General features: G+C 52.3%; 1 long non-coding RNA gene across 1 annotated transcript in view; it reads left to right on the top strand.

Annotated features, from left to right (window-relative positions):
- Positions 1-19,142, top strand: part of LOC118005173 — a 68,575-nt gene that overhangs the window by 14,965 nt on the left and 34,468 nt on the right. The window lies entirely within an intron of this gene.

Below are 19,142 nucleotides of genomic sequence, written 5' to 3'. Positions count from 1 at the left end.
GGGAGTCTCCTGGAAGAGGGGGCCGTCTACTGTGCCCTGGCGGGGGGGGGGGGGGGGGGGGGGGGGGGGGGGCCCGAACGGGAGGGGGGGGGGGGGGGGGGGGGGTGCAGCACAGATGCTGCAAACTCAAAGCAGGAAACCAGCTAGTAGAGTTGCTTTGCCCATCAGCCCAGGAGCATGAAGCTGGACAGGATCAGACACCCCACTGATGAATCTGCTGACATGGGCCTGTACCTCAGGGAAAACAGGCTTGTCTTCACTCCATTGTTTAGCTCTGATTAGAGTGTGGAAGCCAAGGGCAGAGGGGTGTCAGTTTGGTTGTTAACCCTTAGACAAATATTTTTTTATTTTTCTGGAAACTTTCCTACTTTGGTGTCCAACATACCCTGTTTGTGTTTTGTTTTGTTTTGTTATTGTTATTTTTGGAAAGGGATGTATTGAAGATATCAACTTCTGCATCAAGTAAAAGCTGGTTTTTAGTTACTTAATCCCTTGGAAAGATACCAATCATCATTTGTTTTTTCTCGTTAAAAAAATTTTTTTTTAAAGGAAAGTTTACATGTATGGGAGAGGTAGGAAAAGCATTCTATAGCAAAATGCTGAGGCTGTGTTCCTAAAGGAGGAATCTGATATGGAGCTTCTGTAATCCACGGTGGGCTGTATGTTCTTCTCCAGGTGCTCCAGGCTCCCTGCGAGGGGACCAACTCCTTGGCAGCCCCTCTCCCTTAGCTCCCCACACCTCCAGCTGTAGGAGCTGCCCAGCTGCAGAATGGCCCTCCGCTTCTAGTCCATGGAGCTCTCTAATCGGGTTTCTTCTGCTCCCTAGCTTGTTGGGGTGCCCTGGGGCTCAGGCCTTGGTAGCCTCCTCAGGCTACAGGCTGATCACCCCAAATGTGCATCTCCTGTCCACATCCCCTCCCCTAGGCTCCAGCCCATGTGTCCAGCTGCCTCCTGCACAACCCCCTCTCTTTCTAGCAAAGTGATATCACTTTCTACTTGAGGTAAGAATATGAAATTTCCTTTTGAAATAAACTTATTTAAGTTTTTTAAAAAATGAGAGTTCTTTAGAGAAAATGGTTAGGTCGAAAACAGTGCAGGCGGCATGTGGATAAAGTTGTGGGAATTCTTGGTGAAACCAGTGTTGTTCCCTGTATAAACCAGGCTTCGTCCTGCCCCCCTACCTCCTGCCCAATCATCCCTTCCACCTCTTGATCAATGCCTCCTGATTCTGTGATGCCTTCCCTGCCCCCACCACACCTGCCCTGCCCGATTCTAAACTGACTGTCCTCAGGCCCCCTGCCTCAGAGTCCCACCCCCTGGTGGAGTAGCAATGCAGGAGTGATGGCATCTCTCTCCCTCTGTCATTCGTTGGTATCAGGGACTCCTAATAGACCAGGGGTTCCTGGGTCGAGGCCTGGTTGGGCTTCTCTGTGCCACCTCCCAGCACAGGTAACAGAGGGGTAACAGAGGGGAAGCTGGCCCAGGTGCTTGAACGGACCTGAACTGGGCTGGAGGGTGGTTCCTGCTCTTGGGTCTGGGTCCAAGACTTTGCTACTTGGGGAGGTGACAATCCTGAAGGGGGAGCAGCTTGGGGGGATGATAATGGGTGTGGTCTCCTCCCATCCCTTTTTATTCCCCACCCGCTTGGATGGGATTTGTGTCCTGGCCGGTTCTGCTCCTGCATCTCCTCCTAGGCAGGCTCCTTCTGGATGCTGCTATGGCTCAGAATGGCCACGTGCGGGGAGCCCAGCCCCGGACTATGGGCGCAGGGGTATGCAAGCCCAAACACCTTGCCTCCAGTCGTGGCAGGCTCGCAATGTGACCTACCCTCCAGAGCAACTGGGGAGTCAGGCCAGAGCTGCTCTCTGTGGGGTCCTTGCTCAGCTTCTTCCCTTCCAGATCCTGCTTTCCCTGTGCCCTTACCAGCTTCTCCTGCAAGTTCTTTCCATTGGATCCCCGGAGCATGAATCTTGGACACAAGAACCCAGCCTGAGATGGGTATTTGGAGTTCTGGGGGTTCCAGGGAAGGCATCTGTCTTACGGTGGGATTCAGTGGTCTGGAGACTTGGGGAGAGATCTGGGGGTCTCACGGTCATAGGAACCAGCAGACAAGGTAAGGTCACCCAAAGAAAACGTAAGGCTGAGAACAGAGACTACCTGAGCCCCAGCATTCCAGGCTTACCAGTCAGGGGTCAGCCACACAGAAGCCCTAGGGTCAAAGAAAGCCAGGCAGGTGTGGCCAGATCCCAAAAGAGAAGCCTGCCTCCAGGAGCCAGAGGTCAGAGAGGACCCAAATTGAGCCTTAAGTTGACCAGAGAGGCCGGGTCTTTGACAGGAGGGGCCTAGAGGTGGGATGGAGGGCCGAGGGCAGAGGCCAAGAAGCCCTGGGGGTTTGGCAATCAGGGGTGGGAGGCTGAAGGCCCGCTGCCCACTATTCCACACTGACTCTTGTGCCAGGAGCTTGGGCGACAGTGTGTGGTGCAAGTTGAAGGCTAGTAACAGTTACTACAGATAGCAGGAGAAAGGGCTGGACGTCGAGATGGCACTGGTGACAGCCCTGCCCACTGATGTCCCCATGGACTGAGTCCTGGCCAACTGCTGGGTCTGGCCCCGAATTAGAGGAAGCTCCAGAAACTCTGGTGGGGTCAGGATTTGAGTGAGGGGAGTGAGGTGTCTAGGGTGCAGAGCTGAAGGAGGTGCTCACTGTTCCAGGGTTGGGCCTCATGCCCTTCACCCTGGTCTCAGCCCCATTCTGTAGCCTGGCATTCAATGCTCATGCTCTGGCCCCAGCCTGCCTCCGCTGTATCCCCCCACCCCAGCCCTATACACAAACAGGGTCCCTCCACCTTCTGCAAGAGTGTTTGCTCATCTATGCCTTTTGCTCAGATCACTTTTTCAGGCATGGCAAACACCTGATTATTCTGCAGGACTTCGGTCAATTGTCTGGTCAAATGTCTGTCAGATGCCCTCCAGCCAGACCACCCCGAGCCACCTGTAGTTAAACAGTGTGGGTTTGCTGCTCACTGCAGCAAGGGAGAACACACTCCTGGGGACTGTGGGTTCTCTGTAGAGAGTGCTAGAAAGAACCTATTATAGGATTTGGGCTCTGGCTGGGTGATTTAGGGGAGGACCTCAGGTAGCAGGGGGCTCACCAGATTGGATACTGCCAGAAGGCAGAAGCAATTGTGCGCCTGAGGATCTCAATCCATGTCGTCTACAGAGAGGGGCGGCCAAAAACATGATAAAGATGATAAGTGGTAAAGACATATTTATTTTAGCTGGATGAGAGGCCCAGGGAGAGGGGGTGCCTGGTGTTTTGCGGGTGGCACGGGGACCCTGTTTTGTCTATGCTGAGACACAGTTGTGAAGCGGCCTTGCTGTGTCTCACTCTCTCATTGTCCCAGAGGGACCTCGGCTGAGGTTAGTGTTTTTTGAGCTTGTTTACGTCCCGCAGGAGAACAGCACGGCCCAGCTAGGAACCAAGCCAGCTTCCAGGGGCTGCTTCTCTTTTTCTCTCTCCAGCTCTGAAAAGCCTCTTCACAGCTTCCCCAGTGAACACCCTCTGTCTGAATGCAGCTTTTCCTCCCCGATGCTCCCAAGAACATTCTGTTAAATTAGCATATAGCATACAAGCAGAGACTGTCTGCGCACTCATTTAAAAGAATGTTCTTAATGGCACAGCTCATTGATTTTGATTTCATTTGTAGACACCTGGGGAGCCACCACCCAGGTGGAGATAAAGAGCATTTCCACACCCCAGAAGGATCCCTCGTGCCCCCTCCCAGGTGACACCTCACCCCAAGGCATCCACCATTACCCTGTCACTGGAACGTCCCATAAATGGAATCGTGCAGCACATTTCTTTTTGTCTGGCTTCTCTCGTTTACCTAATATCTACAGACTGTAGCCACGCTGTCGTGTGAGGCTTCTTGTGTTCATTGCTAGGTAGCATTCCCTACCCAAAAGCACCACAGCAATTCAGTGGGGGAAAGGAGTGATTTTCAACATGTCATGCTGGAATGACTGGACATCCTATGGAAAACCACAAACCTTGACCTTCTACCCCAGTCTGTGCATAAAAATGATCCAGTGCGGATGATGGACTGCAGCATGGAGCATTGGAGGCAGTCTTCATGGCCTTGGGGAGGCAAGGATTTCTCCAACAGGAGACAGGCACCCTAACTAGAAAAGAAGGAATACACACGTTGTACTTGATTGAAATTAACAACATCAAAAGACACCCTTAAGAGAGTCAAAGGACAAGGCCGGGCTAGGAGGAAGTATTTCGTTCACTCCTTCATCTTGCCTTATCATTTCCTTGATGGTTTATTACATACTTCAGCATGCATTCCTTTTTTCCCTTCATTTTTTCTTCCCTCCAGCTTAGGATAAAATTGACACATGGCATTGTGTAAGTTTAAGGTGCTTAGTGGTGAGAACATTTAAGCATGTGATACAGTATTATTAGCTATAATCACCAGGCTGTACATTAGATCCCCAGAACTCGTTTATCTTAGGACTGGGAGTTTGCACCTTTGACCAGTAGCTCCCCATTTTCCGTACCCCCAATCCCTGGCAACCACCACTCTACTCTGTTTCTCTGAGTTTGACTTTTTTTTAGATTCCGCATACAAGTGAGATCATACAGTATTTGTTTTTCTCCATCTGTGTTATCTGGCGTAGCATCATGCCCTCAAGTTTCATCCAAGCCCCCGCAAATGGCAGGCTTGCCTTCTTTCTCGTGGCTGAATAACATTCCGTTGTATATGCACACCACATCTTCTTTATCCGTTCATCCGTTGGTGGTCACTTAGGTTGTTTCCATATCTTAGCTATTATGAGTAATCAGCATGAATTGTTTTTCTTCTTTTTTTCTCTTTCCTTTTTTTTTTTTTTAAGATTTTATTTATTTTTTTGAGAGAGAGAGAGAGTGCACAAGCAGGGGGAGAGGGAGAAGCAGACTCCCTGCTGAGCACAGAGCCTGACGTGGGGCTTGATCCCAGGACCCTGGGATCATGACCTGAGCTGAAGGCAGACGCTTAACCAACTGAGCCACCCAGGCGCTCCTTCCTTTCTTTTTCCTGTATGTAATTCATTCAAAAGACGTGTGGACTTTAGTTCCAATTCCATCCAGTCCATGACATGAAATTGACAAAAATCTCCTAAGATTTGGAGGAGCCAAATTATTGAATTTTCACATAACTATTTGGGCTTCAGTTCCCGACCAGCACTTTGGCAGTTGGGATGGACCCCCTTGAGGCTGCGGTGTGCATCCTGCTCCTTGCCTACAGGATCGTGAGATAAATGTCATTATCTCCTCCGTCCAGCTGAGGCAACCAAGGCTTCGGGAGGCTAAGGGGCGCGCCAAGGTCACCCACAGCACCCCTAGCCAGTGTTGTGGCCAGTGCATGCCTGGCACAGAGTACGTGCTGACTACATGCTTCACAAGATGCAGGATTTCCTCGGCTTTGGGGCTCCGCAGACCTGTGTGCGTGTGTTAACTGTGTGTCCAGGTAGCATTCCCAAGCAGAAGACCATGATTTTAGCATTGGTTGGGAATATCAGCTAAATGCTGCAGGATGCCCACATCCTACCTCCTCTTGCCAAGAAGTAACCAAACCCTAAGACCATCCCTGCCTTCACAGCCCTAACCCAGTTCTAAGGCCTGGGGACACCAACGACAGACGACAAGACACAAACAGGGCAGTATGTCCCCCCTGGGACTCCAGCCACTTTCCATTTGTAAACAGTGACTGGAGTTACACCCCAGCTCCAGGGTCAACATGCGGCCGCGCGGGGCGGGGGTGGGGGGGGTGGGGGGGTTTGGTGAGGCACTCCACCTTCCCAAGTGTATAAGCAGCAGAACAACGGGCCGCACTCAGAGGCTTGCACCAGGCTCAGAGGGGCCGACCAGTTTGCAGCCCCCACCTCCCACCTCCGGCCTGTGCCTGGCATTTCCTGCTGGGCACTGCGTGTCCTGTTCTTTCCAGCACAGCTGCTACCCTGGGTCCTCAAAAATGGGAAAAAGGCCAAAAGAAAGAGAGGGAAAGAAGAAAACTTCTCCTTATTTATTACCAATCAGCTTATGTATGGAGTTGTGTGAAGAGCACAGGGATGGTCCCCAGACTCGGGGGCAAGTCCTGCCTCTGCCGCTCCCAAGCTGTGCCTCAGCTATCTGGGCTATAAAATGGGCACGATATCATTGCTCACTTCAGAGTGTCATAGGGAGGACTCAGGACTGTGCAAGGGTTTTGAGCTTAGGACCTGGCATCTAAGGATCAGGGTTCAAGGGCTGGCCTTGGGTGGATCCCACAACCTCTCCGAATGTCTGGTAGGGGTCTTGCCATAGCTGATGGCCAAGCACCTCCTGACTCAGTCTTCCTGGCTCAGGAGCCAGAGTGGGCTCATGTGAAATGACAGGATGCTGGTCAGAATCGCTTTGAGGACAGAACACAATAATGTTTGTGCAATGGAAACCATAAAGTACGGCATCTCTTTATACTTTCATATATGTTTGCTGAGAAGTTGTTACATTCCGGGCACTGAGAGGGATCGGAGAGAACTTCAGCACCTCAGGGAGGCCAAGGCCAAAGGGAGGAGACAGGTCAGGCACGCACCATCCACTTCCTACTCCTGTGGGTACCACTGCATCCCCAGCCAATGGATGAGGAAGCTGAGGGCCAGGCAGACATCACACAGCACATCTGTCTAGCTGTTTCTTGAGTCTGGTGTGCTTTGCGCTGCTCCAATCAAAACAGGCGCCAGTTGGTTTTGATGGAGGAGATTTGGGCTAAGAAGACAGGAATGGGAGTGGCTTATTATGGTGGGGGTGGATAGGAAAAACCAGATCGGCTTAGTGAGCGGCAAGTAGGTCAGGGTGGCTGAGACCAAACTGTGCCAGGTCAGGGGGACAAGCAACGGAGACAGTGCGAAAGGGGATCTGGGGAGCCAGAGGTCTTAGCCTGAAGCCATCGGAGTGTCATCTGCACACCTGGCCAAACCCTGTGCTCAGAACTGGGGACACAAAGGAGAATCAGACATTCTCCAGGCCGTGGGAGCTCATGACCTTGCCAATGAGTCAGAACCACACGGGGGAAGCTCAGGCAACTGAAGGAGCCCACAGAGCCCCCAACCCAGCCTGGGGCACGAGAGAAGCCTTCAGGGAATGCAGGGCCTGCCTGGACCTGAAAAGCACAGCCAGATGAAAAAGGGTGGGGCGGACTTGGAAGCAGAGGGAACGATGTGTGCTAAGAATCTCAGGCTGGAGTGAGGCATGAGGCATCTGAGGAGGCAGGAAAGGCTAAATGGGATCCAGACCCTGGGGGAAGGGACCAGCCTTGTACAAGAGGAAAAAGGACGCAGGGGTCAGTTGGCAGATGGTGGGAGGGGGGTGTTGAGGATTGGAGGAGGGAATGGAGTGACAGGAGATACCTCTCTTCTTGTTCCCCACTCCCCGCACCCCTTGCTCACTCTGCTCCGGCCACACCTACCTCCTGGCTGCTTCTCCAGATTTCTGCACACTCACTCCTGCCTCTGGGCCTTTGCATGTGCTGTCCGCTCAGCCTAGAATGCCTCTCCTCTTGTCTGCAGGGCTCACTCCTTGTTATCGTTCCAGTGTCTGCTCACACATCTCTTCCTGGATGGGCCTTCCTTGGCTATCCCCTCACCCCTGTCCCTTTATCCTGCTTTATTTCTTTCTGAACACTTATTACTCCCTGACATATTATATAATTGTGGGCTTAAATGCTTATTTGCTGTCTCATCCATTTAGCATGTAAGTTGCAGAGAATATGTCAGTTTTACTCACGGCTGAATCCCTGGTACCTAGAATTGCACCTGGTACATAGTAGGTGCTCAACAAAAGTGTGTGGAGTGAATGAGAGACCAAGTTGAGAAGGCGGGAGGTGATGAGGGGCAGTCTCTGATGTCTGTCTTACAACTTTTCTCCCAAACACACGTTCGGAAAGGCCTCTGCTCTCTGGCGTACAAATTGAGCAGGAATATATTGGCTTCCTCCAAGCCCTGTCCCCCTCTCCTCCGTAGAGCCCCCTACACTTGGCCCCTGGTTTGGATGGAGGGCTCTGATTTTGCTGGGGAAGCTGGCATGGGGTAGGCAAGAGGGTTGGAGTCGAGAGGTCAGGTTAGATTTCCAGGAGCGGCTCTCTGGACCTTTGACTGGGGCACCTGGGATGACTCTCCCCTGCTCCAAGCATCTCGCATCTTCCAGCAGGCTAGCCTGAGCTGATTTCCATGGGGCAGCAAGGCTCCCAAAGAGTTAGCAGAAGCAGGCAAAACTTCTTGAGGCCTAGGCTTGGAACCGGCACACCCTCACCTCCACATTCTACTGGCCAAAGCAAGGCATAGGACCAAGCCCAGATTCTAGGTAGGGAGAAACCGCCTCTGACTCTTAGTGCGAGGACCTGCCAAGCCACAAGGGAAAGCACAAGGAGACAAGGAGGTGTGAGGGACTGTGGCTGGTTTTGCAACCAACCATATATATTAAGCCACATGAGCAGGCCGTGAAATAATATGAACTACCGGTCACTTCTAGAAGTAGGGCTGGGCAATGTGGATCTTCTCTTGTATTTTATGATGTGTCCTTTCATGGGGTTTTAATTTCGTTTCAAAAACGGAACATTCTGATTTTAAAGAAATGAAGAATGCACCCGTCAGGGGTGTTTTCAGATTTACCAAAGCATACATACGCTGGAGCAGGAGGGGGGAACATCTGGCATTGTTTGCTTGAGCGAGACTGGAAGCGTCCTGAGTGAACACCAGTGGGTCCTGCTTAAGCAGCAATCAAGGCCTCCACATGATGGAATTCTGTTCACGGGTAGAAGAAAGAATCCCACAGCCTGAAGTGTTCTAATATATTGCAGGACATATAACGTGAAAACAGCAAGGTGCGCAGAGCATTGTATGTGCCCACTTGTGTGAAAGGTGTATAGACTAACTCTGGAAGGACACACAGGACAGCAGCCCTGGCTGCTTGGCGGTCGGCATAGATGGGGAAAGCTTTCTCTTTATACCCTTTTATATCCTTAAGATTCCATATCACGTGAATAGGGTTCCTCTTCAAAAATAGAAGCTTAAAAATGATTTGTTTTTTAAAGTAAATCAAAATTTTAGAAAGAAAGAAGAATTCTTTGTGAAATGCCTGCGGGAAGGGAGACAAAGGATGACATAGATTTTGTTCCAACCACTGACTCACTCTTTGACCCATGGGTAAGTCACTGGCTGTCTCTGAGCTTCAGTTTCCACTAGCTACAAAATGGGCCAAGTCTCCTTGGCTCACTCCCAGGTTACTGTGAACAGGGCCACTGTGTTAGATTACTCCAGGGGGTGCTGTTCACATCACAGTCCATGTGACTCGTGCCTCTTACAATTGTGCAGTGCACAGCGTGGGCAACTGTAGGAGGCAGCCCTGATTGGAGGCCTAAACGGGATAATGGTGAGGAGAGAGCTTTGAATGTCATGAGGGTAAGGGTGTGCATATGTGAGTGTGTAGAATGTGACAGTGCATTCCTCTGAGTGGGTGTACACTTTCTGCTGACATCTGTCCTGTGGACATGAGCTGGGACGACCCTCCCTTCCCTCCCAGGCTTAGGCTCCTGGGTCTCCTAAAAGCCATGCCAAACAAGAGTAGGGGCCACACTTTAGGCTGCTGAGGCCTCACACTCCACCTTTAGGGGCTCAGGCATGAGGCAAACTGTGTCTTCAGGCTCTTTCCATGCTGGCTCAGAGTCTCCACCCCCAGGGCCCCGATAGAAGACAGGAATTCCTCAGAGACCAAGATGCTGTCTGCTTTTCAAAGTGCAGAGATGTCAGGCTCAGTCAGATGTGGGCTGCAAGCCCAGCTCTGACACTTGCTGTCCTTGGGACCCGGGAGCCTCAGTGTTCTCATCTGTGAATTGGAGACACCAATTGTGAGGGTGGCTGTGAGGATGAAATTGCACAGTGGGGTCAGGCACGCACTAGGCACTCCAGTCAATGCTGGTTTCTGGAACTGGCTCCTGGGACCTCTCGTGCCCAGCCCTTGTCATCACACAGTGGTTATGTTTACGCAGATACAAAATGCACAGAAGGAAATGCAGCCCGTGTTCTTAGCATTGGTGACCCCCGGAATAGGAGGGCATCATAAGGAAGGGACCTCCAGGCATGATTGTAAAGTTGGCAGAAACCCCAGTGAAGTCATTTGCATTCTGTAAATGGAGAAATACAGTCAAAAAAAAAAAAAAAAGGAAGAAAGACTAGGTTGGGCACAGAGGATGTTTAGGATAGTGAAACCACTCAATATGTCACCACAATGGTGAATCCATGTCTTTATACATGTGTCCAGACCCACAGAACGTCCACCACCTAGAGTGAACCTCCCTGTAAACTATGGACTCTGGGTGACAATGACATGTCAGTGACATGTCACTGCAACAAAGGCACCGGTCTGTCAGAGGAGGCTGTGCATGGTGGGGGCAGGGGATGGGAAATCTCTGCACGTTCCTCTCAGTGTTGCTGAACCTAAAACTGCTCTAAAAAAGAGTCTACTTAAAAAAAAAACAAAAACAAAAAACCCAAAACCTGTTCAGTCCACAGAGGGCACATGTGTCCATCACACAGAGAGCGCCCAAGGCCTGGGAGACGTCTGCACTGTGTGGGACAGACAATGTGGGAAGGACAGCAGGAGGCAGAGGCCTGAGTCCGAGTTCTAGGGCTTTCTGTCCCTGGCCGGCTGGGCGCCCGGCACTTGGCCAGTACTACGGATAACGTTCAGGGCCTTTCCTGCCTGGCCGAGGGTCCCTCACCTGCCACACTGCCTCTTCCACTTCAGGAGTTCTTGGCATAGCCCTGTCACACAGGAAGAAGACCTTACGGCCTTACAGCCTCAGCAAGGAGTGAGGTCTCTCGGGTCAAGGCTGTGGTGGGAGGAGGAAGATATCGGTGCGCAGAGGACCCCAGTCAGCCCGGGGCCAGTCCCTGAGGGCCCCAGCTGACCCCCAGGCTGGTCCTTAATTCATGTCCCAGCAGCCAGAGGCTGGGCAACACCGCTAGGCCGCGCGGCCAGCTTCAGGAGTGGGGAAGCCAGAAACCCCACATCCAGTCCCTTCCAGGTGGAAGACAATGGCCTCAGCCTCTTGGTTGCCGTGTGACCTTGTATGGTCCCTCCCCGATCTGCCTCATCAGATTCGATGATCCAGGTTTCTGACAAGCCCCAGGGGCTCTGTAGGCTGGGCCGGGGGCCAGGGGTCTGCATGGCAGGGGAGGGAAGCAGGGTTTTCCAGGGCGGGCTGGGGCCAAGACTGGGAGGCTTCTGAACTAGTGGGCATGGTACCCAGCCCTCAGAAGGGCTCCCGACTCCAGAGTCTGTGATGGGCAGGGCGGGCGGATCAAGAGGGGATGGCAAGACCACCAGGCACTTGGCAGGAAGGAAAGACAGGTGTCTCTGGCAGGGTGGCCAACCCAAAATCTACAAGAGGAGGACATTTACCGCGAGTGGCTTTTCACCTGAGTTCAGAGATAGGAAAACAGGCTCCAGACAGTGTGCGGTGAGTGAGTGGGTGAGTCCCAAGCCCCGCTTTCCCACCGGCTCCTCCTCTGCACAGCTGAGTGATCTTGGGCAAAGCAGCCACGTTTCCGGTGGAGCCTCAGAACCATCACCCTGTACTCACAGACCAGAACTGCCCTACTCAATCTAGGGACAGGGATGAGGGGAAGTGATGCCAAATTACAGGTGAGAGGCCCCTTCAGGAATGGCTGGTAGTGATCACGGCTGAGTTTGTTCACACGCTCGGGGTTCCAGGGCCGACGCTGCCCCTCGACCAGCTGCGTCTTCGCGGGCGAGTGACTTCACCTCCCGGAGACTCTGTCTTCCTCTGTGACAGGGGGAGGGTTTATAGGGATGTGGTGTGATCCCGTGCGTCAGTTGCCTGCACACGGCAAGCCCTCCGAAAGCCATGGCCCATCGGGGTCGCTAGATTACCAGCAGTAAAAGCTACCAGCAATGGGAGCGCCTCTCTTTACCTTCGCTTCCCCAGCTGTAAAATGGGGCCAGTACAAGAGCTAGCTAACATCACGGATTTGCGGCGGGGATTATACCAGTAGCGACCTGGGAACCGAGTCTGGCACGGAGTCAGCACTCGGTCAGTGTTTGCTTTTATTATTATTACTGTTTTATCATCCCCGTTGCTGTCAACCCCTTAGCCCTGGGGAAGCTCACCCAGCCAGGGCGGGCTCCTCCCGGCAGGACGCCGCCTTCCGCCTGCACCGGGGGAGGGCGGGGCGGGGCGCAGGGGATGGCCGGGGGCGGGGGGGGGCGCACGCAGACCCCGCGCTCCCGCCCCTCCTCGCCCCCCCCGCCCCCGCCCCCGCCGCGGCCCGTGGAGTTGGGGCGCTGGCCCGTCTGCCGGCTGCTGGCCGAGCTCTCGGTCGTCGCCCCCTCGCCCGGAGCTGGCGGCAGCGCGGGGCCGGGGCCGGGGCGCGCACGCGGGGCCGCACGTGTCCGCCCACGCCGGCCGCCGCGCGGGAAGGTCGGGGAGGGTCGGGGAGGGTCGGGGAGGGTCGGGCAGGCCGCGGCGGGCTGCTGGCGCCGGGCCGCGGGCGCGCTTCCCGGGCGGCTCGGGGCCCCCGCGTGGGCGGGCGCTGCGGGAGCGCGGGCGCTGCGGCTGCCGGCCAGGCGGCCCGTGACGGGCGCTTCCCCCTCCCGCCCACAGCAGCCTTCCCAGAACCCGGACTCCCTGGCACCGCCTGCGCGGGAAGAGCCGACCCGCGGGCTCAAGCTGCGGAGCCGTCCTCCGGGGGGGGTGGGGGGTGGGGGGAGCTGTTCTCCCCCGTCTCCCGCTTTGTCAGCGCCTCCTGCTGACGCTCCCGCCGAGCCCAGATCCAGCCGCTTCCCCGCACCCGCCTCCCACCGGGGGTCGGGCCACCGCGCTGGCTGTCTCCCCCCCCACTACCGCCGTAGCATCCGCGGTCCCCCCGTCCTGCCACCACTGCCACTGTGATTTGTGAGTTAGCTTTTGTGCCAAGAGGGGCCGACAAAGAATACGGATTGTATGAGCTTGCATATGCGGCAGGAAGCCTGCCTATCCTAGCAACTATGCCATAGAGTTTAGAGGTGGAACCCAAAGCCTGTAGAGTTGTGGGGGCCCCTTAAGAGTAGAAAATGGGGTACAAAAGGTGAGATTTAGAATGAGCAAAGGACTCAGAAAATATCAGAAAGCTAACAACTGCCACAAGCATCACAAACTCCAGAAAAATAACAGAGTATTTTTATTCATCAACTTTCTGCCATGCCCTTACAATCCTTTCCCCCCAACATTTCATGGGTCACCTTTATATGATGACAGTTTTGTCCTATTGTTTACAGGGATTTAAAAGATAATTCAGTCTCTCTTCTAACATGGACTGTTGAATAAAGTTTTTATTACTATAGACTGTTTAGGAATGTTTCGGTGTCACAACATGTGACACTGGAAATGTTTTATATAAACACACTCACATTTTAGCACAGTTTGTTAAATTTGGAATAACCTCCATCAGGCTTTTTCCTATGTGACCCCCTTATGGACACCTTAGTTGTTTTTAGTACAGCTGTAAGTTTGTGCTCTATAAACATAGGAATTCTGATAAATTGCATTTTACATGATCTTCCCCAAAGAAGAAAAAGAAAAAAAGGATTGTGGTTCTGATTGTATAGGCTGCATTATGCAGTCTTTTCCTGCAGGAGAGAACTTTGGTTTGGATCGGGCATCGAGGACACAGCACTGAGAAGCAAAAGCCTCCATTCACAATTTCACATGTCTGATGGGAGGAAGTTTCTACAGAATAGCTTCTGGCTTCTCACATTCCAGGCTGAATTTTCCTTCACTTTCTGTATACTCTCTGTGCTGGGTGACATAGAGCATATTCACATGACCATCATCCAGACAAGTGGGTACGGGGGAGCTGGAGGCTGTTCTTGGGAGCTGTCTTCTACACCCAGATGGCTGGCAATAACTTAACTAGATATGAAATGACTTTAAGCCACATACACTTTTCTCAGTGAACTCAAATGTATCTCCAATCTAGTTTTCCCTAAGGTGGGTCCCCAAAATGCCCACAGCCATTCCAGCCTTACTACGAAAGAGAGAGAGAGAGAGAGACAAATGAGGTTCCTAGCGGGAGGAGGCACCAGTCTTAGCTGCTTGGTGGTGAAATGTATTACTTTTGCAAATTTTGCACATGTGATCATCAAACATAGGGCTGGCCCCACCTGGGCACAAGGAAGGAGCCCGTGCACAGAAGAAACCCTGAAAACTTAAGTTTTCTGAGTGTTGTGGTCTGAATGTATCTCCCCCAAATTCTTATGTTGAATCCTAACACCCAGAGGTGCCGGAGTTAGGAGGTGGGGCCTTTGGGAGGTGATTAGGTCATGAGGGTGGAGCCCTCCTGAATGGGATTCCTGCTCTTACAAGCCACTGAGATCCCTAGCCCCTTCCAACACAGGAGGAGGCCTCCGAGAGGTCCCTGGGTCCAGCAGAGGGCCCTCACCTGACCACGCTGGCAACCGGATCTCAGACTTCCAGCCCCTAGGACTGTGAGCAATACATTTTTGCTGTTTTTAAGCCACCAATCTGTGGTACTTTGTTAGAGCAGCCAAAACAGAGTAAGACACCGAGCTTTATAGTAAACCCAACTCTGGACCAGTCTCCTCATCTGTAAAACAGGGATAATGATAATCCTAGTACCTACTTTATGAATAAATTGTTATATGAAAAGCACTAGAACCATTTGGGACACACAGTAGGTGCTTATTAAACATGCTTTGAACGAGTGACCTCCGAAAAAGACTTATAAACTGTAAAGTAAATGCTGTTCAAATGCGTTAGCCCAGGTAACAGTTGGCATTAAGTCAAACCAATTCACTGAAGCCCCTGCTTAGCGGATTTGTACAAACCTGGTTTTAAGAGGAGGAGGAACCTTGTGTGCCGAAGCAGCCCGTGGGGCTGCAGCTCTCCCCAGTGGGTGGAGTTGGGAGCGTCTCAAGGAAGTGGTTATTCAGCCTTTATTCACAGCCTCGGGATGAGGATTTCAGTGCCTCTGGAGACAGCAGGCGCCTCAGCCATCTAAAACCTCCTCCCACCCATGACTCTCACACTGGCTCCCCGTGCCCCCTTCCCCAAAGAGAAGAGGACCCAGACCGACAGGCAGAGATTCCGAAAGACAAGAAAGGTGCAAGGTTAAAGTCACCCTAATCTGGGAAACAGAAAGAATGCGATGTTTTAAGCTCTCTGTAGGACAAGCCAGGGAATCAAGAAAGAGCACAGGAAGTCCCTGAGTGGAAGAGGAGAGACACACGTGGACAAAGGGGGAAGGGATCCAGTGGAGAGCTAGGGAGCCGAGGAGAAGAGAGAGAGAGGGAGCAAGGCAGAGTGAGGTGGAGATAGGTGCGGTGTGCATGGAAGGAGCTGACCTCTCTTCATGCTCATTACAAACATTGTTCCTGCATCAACAAACATTTACCAGACACCTGTGGTTTGGGATAGAGAGGGGCACAAGACAGACAAAAATCTCTGCTCTTGTGCAAGTTAGATGTTGGTGGTGGAGACAGAAAATAAATAAGTAAGCAAAGAAAGAACGTGAGAGAAATTAATAAACGGCAATGCAGAAAATTAAGCCAAGGTGAGTGGTAGAAAGCTCCAGAGCCTACTTACCTTGAGGAGGGGACTTTTGTGCTGAGACCTGACCAGCTAAAAGGAGCCAGTCATGGGAAGATGAAGGAAGAGCATCCCGGGCAGAGAGACAGCAAAAGCAAAGGCCCTGAGGTAGACAGGCCTGGCATGTTCAAGGAAGAGCAAGGAGTGGAGTGAGCTAGGGGAAGGGGCAGGGGCCAAGATGAGACTGGTGGGTGGGGAGTCAGACATGCAAGAATTTAAAAATCAGGATATTGAATCTGAATTTTGCTCTAAGTACATAGGATTTCAAAGAAAATACCACATTCTAGTGTTCAAGTGGCCTGGATACTTTAAAGTACTGTTGAGCTAAAAAGTCAAGCCTTTCTAGAGACTTCACTGTGAGCTAGGCTCTGGGACAGGGCTTTTCATAGCCATTTTCCATCTGATTTCCATTTTCTAGCGGATCCAACTGAAGGCCAGAAAGGTGAAGTGCTTCATCCCACACCACAGAGCTAGAAGGTGGCTGAGCCCAAGCCTGGCTCGTGTTCTACTATAGCATGACTTCATAGCACTTCCTAAAATGGGTGTGGATTCTTTAAAGTTAATAAAGTGCTTTTATCTGCACCTTATCTCCTGTGCTGTTACGGAGTGTTATCACCTGTTAGCAATGGCCTGGGAAATGTCCCTGAGACCTTGAATGAGTAGTCACAGCTCTGCAGCTGCTTCTTCCTGAACAGGATCCCTGTGACTCGAACTCAGAGTTGGATCCGGATCAGGCCAGGGCCAGGTTGCTGCTAAAGCCAGAGCACTGCCTTTGCGCAAATCAGAAAAAGCCTCCCTTTGCTCAAGACACTTGACTTCCGGCTTCCAGAAAAGTATTGTAATAACAATTCTGTTAGAGCGTCCTGTGAGGCCACCTGTGAACAATTAGCCTCGTACATATGTGAATCTGTGCCGTCTTCCACGGGAGAGGTGCTCGCTAGGATGCCGCCCTCGTGCGGGGTGCAACCTGAATGATGCAGTGATTTTCTGTGCCCCGAATCAAATATCTAGAACGGTGAAGCTATGAGCCCCCGCAGAAAGGAGATCTGTTTGGAAGTGGCCACACCAGACCACACAGGAACACCAGCTGTACCCCAGGGGTGACCACAACTGTCCAGGCTTTCCTAGAACTTCCCAGCCCAGCAGGACAATGGGTTCCAGTCCGCCACCCCTTTACCATGCAGTCCACCCCGTGTCACCAGTCCCTCCTCCCCATCTCCGTTGTTGATGCATAGGCTCCAGGGTGTGAAATGTCCCCGGCGGCACTGGCTCCCCACATAACTTCTCTTGGCACTGTGAGGTGAGCCTCCTGCCCTGTCCCCCTGCAGAGACCCTCCTGCCTCGCCCCGAGCACCATGGGGCTCCAGCGCTCACCAGACACACTGCCCCCGTGTGTCCAGCACCACCTCCAAGTGACGGGGGCTCATCTTTGAAGTCTTCCAGCTCTTAAATTTAGAAGCATGGATTAAATCCAAATAAATGGAGAGTTATGTAACTTCATGTCCCTCTTCACTGTCCCTCCCCTCGGAATAATCAGGCTTAATCAGCTAATGATGAGGCCCTGAATGCAGCCCCAATCCTCAGAGAAGCTATTAGGCTTATATAAGGAGTGACATTGGCCTGGTGTATTATGAGGTTTTAAAATACATCCCTCCCCCCCCTCCCTTTCCTCTCTCTCTTTCAATCTCTCCCTCACCTACACATTCCAGCACACACACACACACACACACTCACACACATGCTCACATATTCCCCCAAACATGTCCATCAAACACAGGAGCTGCTTAGCTAGTCTAGGATCAGATACATGCAATCTGAGAGAAGGTTTTACTCATCAGGTGGTTTAAATTTATCACCTAAAAATAAATCACCTCAATCCCTAATGGCAGCTAATCCAGGACAAAAGGGAGCATTTTACCATAGAATTATAGACTGTTTGAGGGAAAGAGGAGGCTCAGGGAGGGAAATTTGAGGACTTTCTAATCATCAGAACTGTCCAGCAATAGAATGGCCAGCCTGAAGAAGCAGTGAGCTCCCTGTCACTGGAGATGAGTAAGCAGAAGTTGGAGATAATAGATGAGGATTCCTGCACTGAGCACAGACTGAATGGTAACTGACTTTATACATGGTTAGCTGTGTGCCAGGAATTGTGCTCAGCAGGCATTATAACAGATGTGGCAAAGGGTTCATCTCAAATGCCAAATCTTATCTCTTGGGAGTGGCTGCCTGGAGCTTGGGACACACAAAAGGATTCTGAGGCTCAGTGAGAAGCAATACCTTGATAAATTCGCAATGTTTTCTGTGGTGCAAAAGGAGAAAACAGATGTCTTGATTGATTAGCAATGTCTGCCATCTGTGCAGGAGAAGAGAGCAGAAGGTTTGCTATTTGCCAATGGTGTATATGAATCCCTTTATAGATGAGGAGACTGAGACTCAGAGGCTCACAGTTGGGAAGCGGCAGAATCAAGATTTGGACCCAGATTTGGCTCCCAGGTCTATGCTCATGGTCACTCTGCTATTTGCCCCTCGAGGGTGGGAGGAATGGTCCTGGGGCTGAATAGGCAACCACCAGCCAGGAGGGTACCCTCATTTTCAGGTGCCCCAGACATCTGGGTTGCCACCTCTGAGTGGAGGTCCAAGGAGGTCATCCACTGGGTCTGCCGGCTACCCTGAGAAAAAGATGCATGGGCCCCTCCCTGACCCTGGATGGACACTCCACACACACCACCCCTCCCCAATTCCCAGCTTCACTGGAGACCAGTAGCCCCACATCATGATGGCCAAGCATGCGCCATCTGTCCTCCTTGGATCCTGTGCTTGATGGCACATTGGAGCCCAATGGTCCTGACCAGAGAGCTCATTCTACAGCAATTACAGCGCAGGAAAGCCCGAGGGGCAAGGGGGCCATGGCGAGGACCCAGCAGGCGTGACACGCCTCTTGGGCCAGCTTGCCACAGGAGCTGGCTTCTCAGCCTCAGCTGCACCGTGCCAGCTCCCTGAGGCCATTAGCACCATGCCATCTGATCGGGTTTCATGGCAGCCCCCAGTTGCAGGTGGAAATTTCCCCTTCCCAAGCACATGACAGCCCCTCGGCACCCCTCCCTCCAGTCTCCAGACTCCTGGTGCGGGGCCAGACACCATCTGTACTCTGCTCCTCTCCCTGCAGGCACTTCTCAACAATTCTTCCTTCCCTTCTCATTAATCACCCATCCTTCCTGTCCCAGGCACCTCTTCCTCCAGTCCTAATGCTGAGCTTCTGTCCCTACCACGTCTTCTCAGGGGGGGCATTGTTTACCCAAATTCTTGCTGAGAAGCAAAGCCACCATGAGAACAGCGATTTCAAATGGAGCCAGGCCAAGACCCCAGAGTGTGGGGGTGGTCCCGGTCCCAACCATCCACTCTCTCCTTTTGTGAAGATGGGGAACTGAGGCGACAAAGGCAAGGCACACACATTAA

This window comes from Mirounga leonina, unplaced genomic scaffold (genome assembly GCF_011800145.1).
Source record: "Mirounga leonina isolate KUSES-001 unplaced genomic scaffold, KU_Mleo_1.0 Mir_94, whole genome shotgun sequence".
NCBI lineage: Eukaryota > Metazoa > Chordata > Mammalia > Carnivora > Phocidae > Mirounga > Mirounga leonina.
This window is presented reverse-complemented; position numbering and strand designations above follow the sequence as displayed.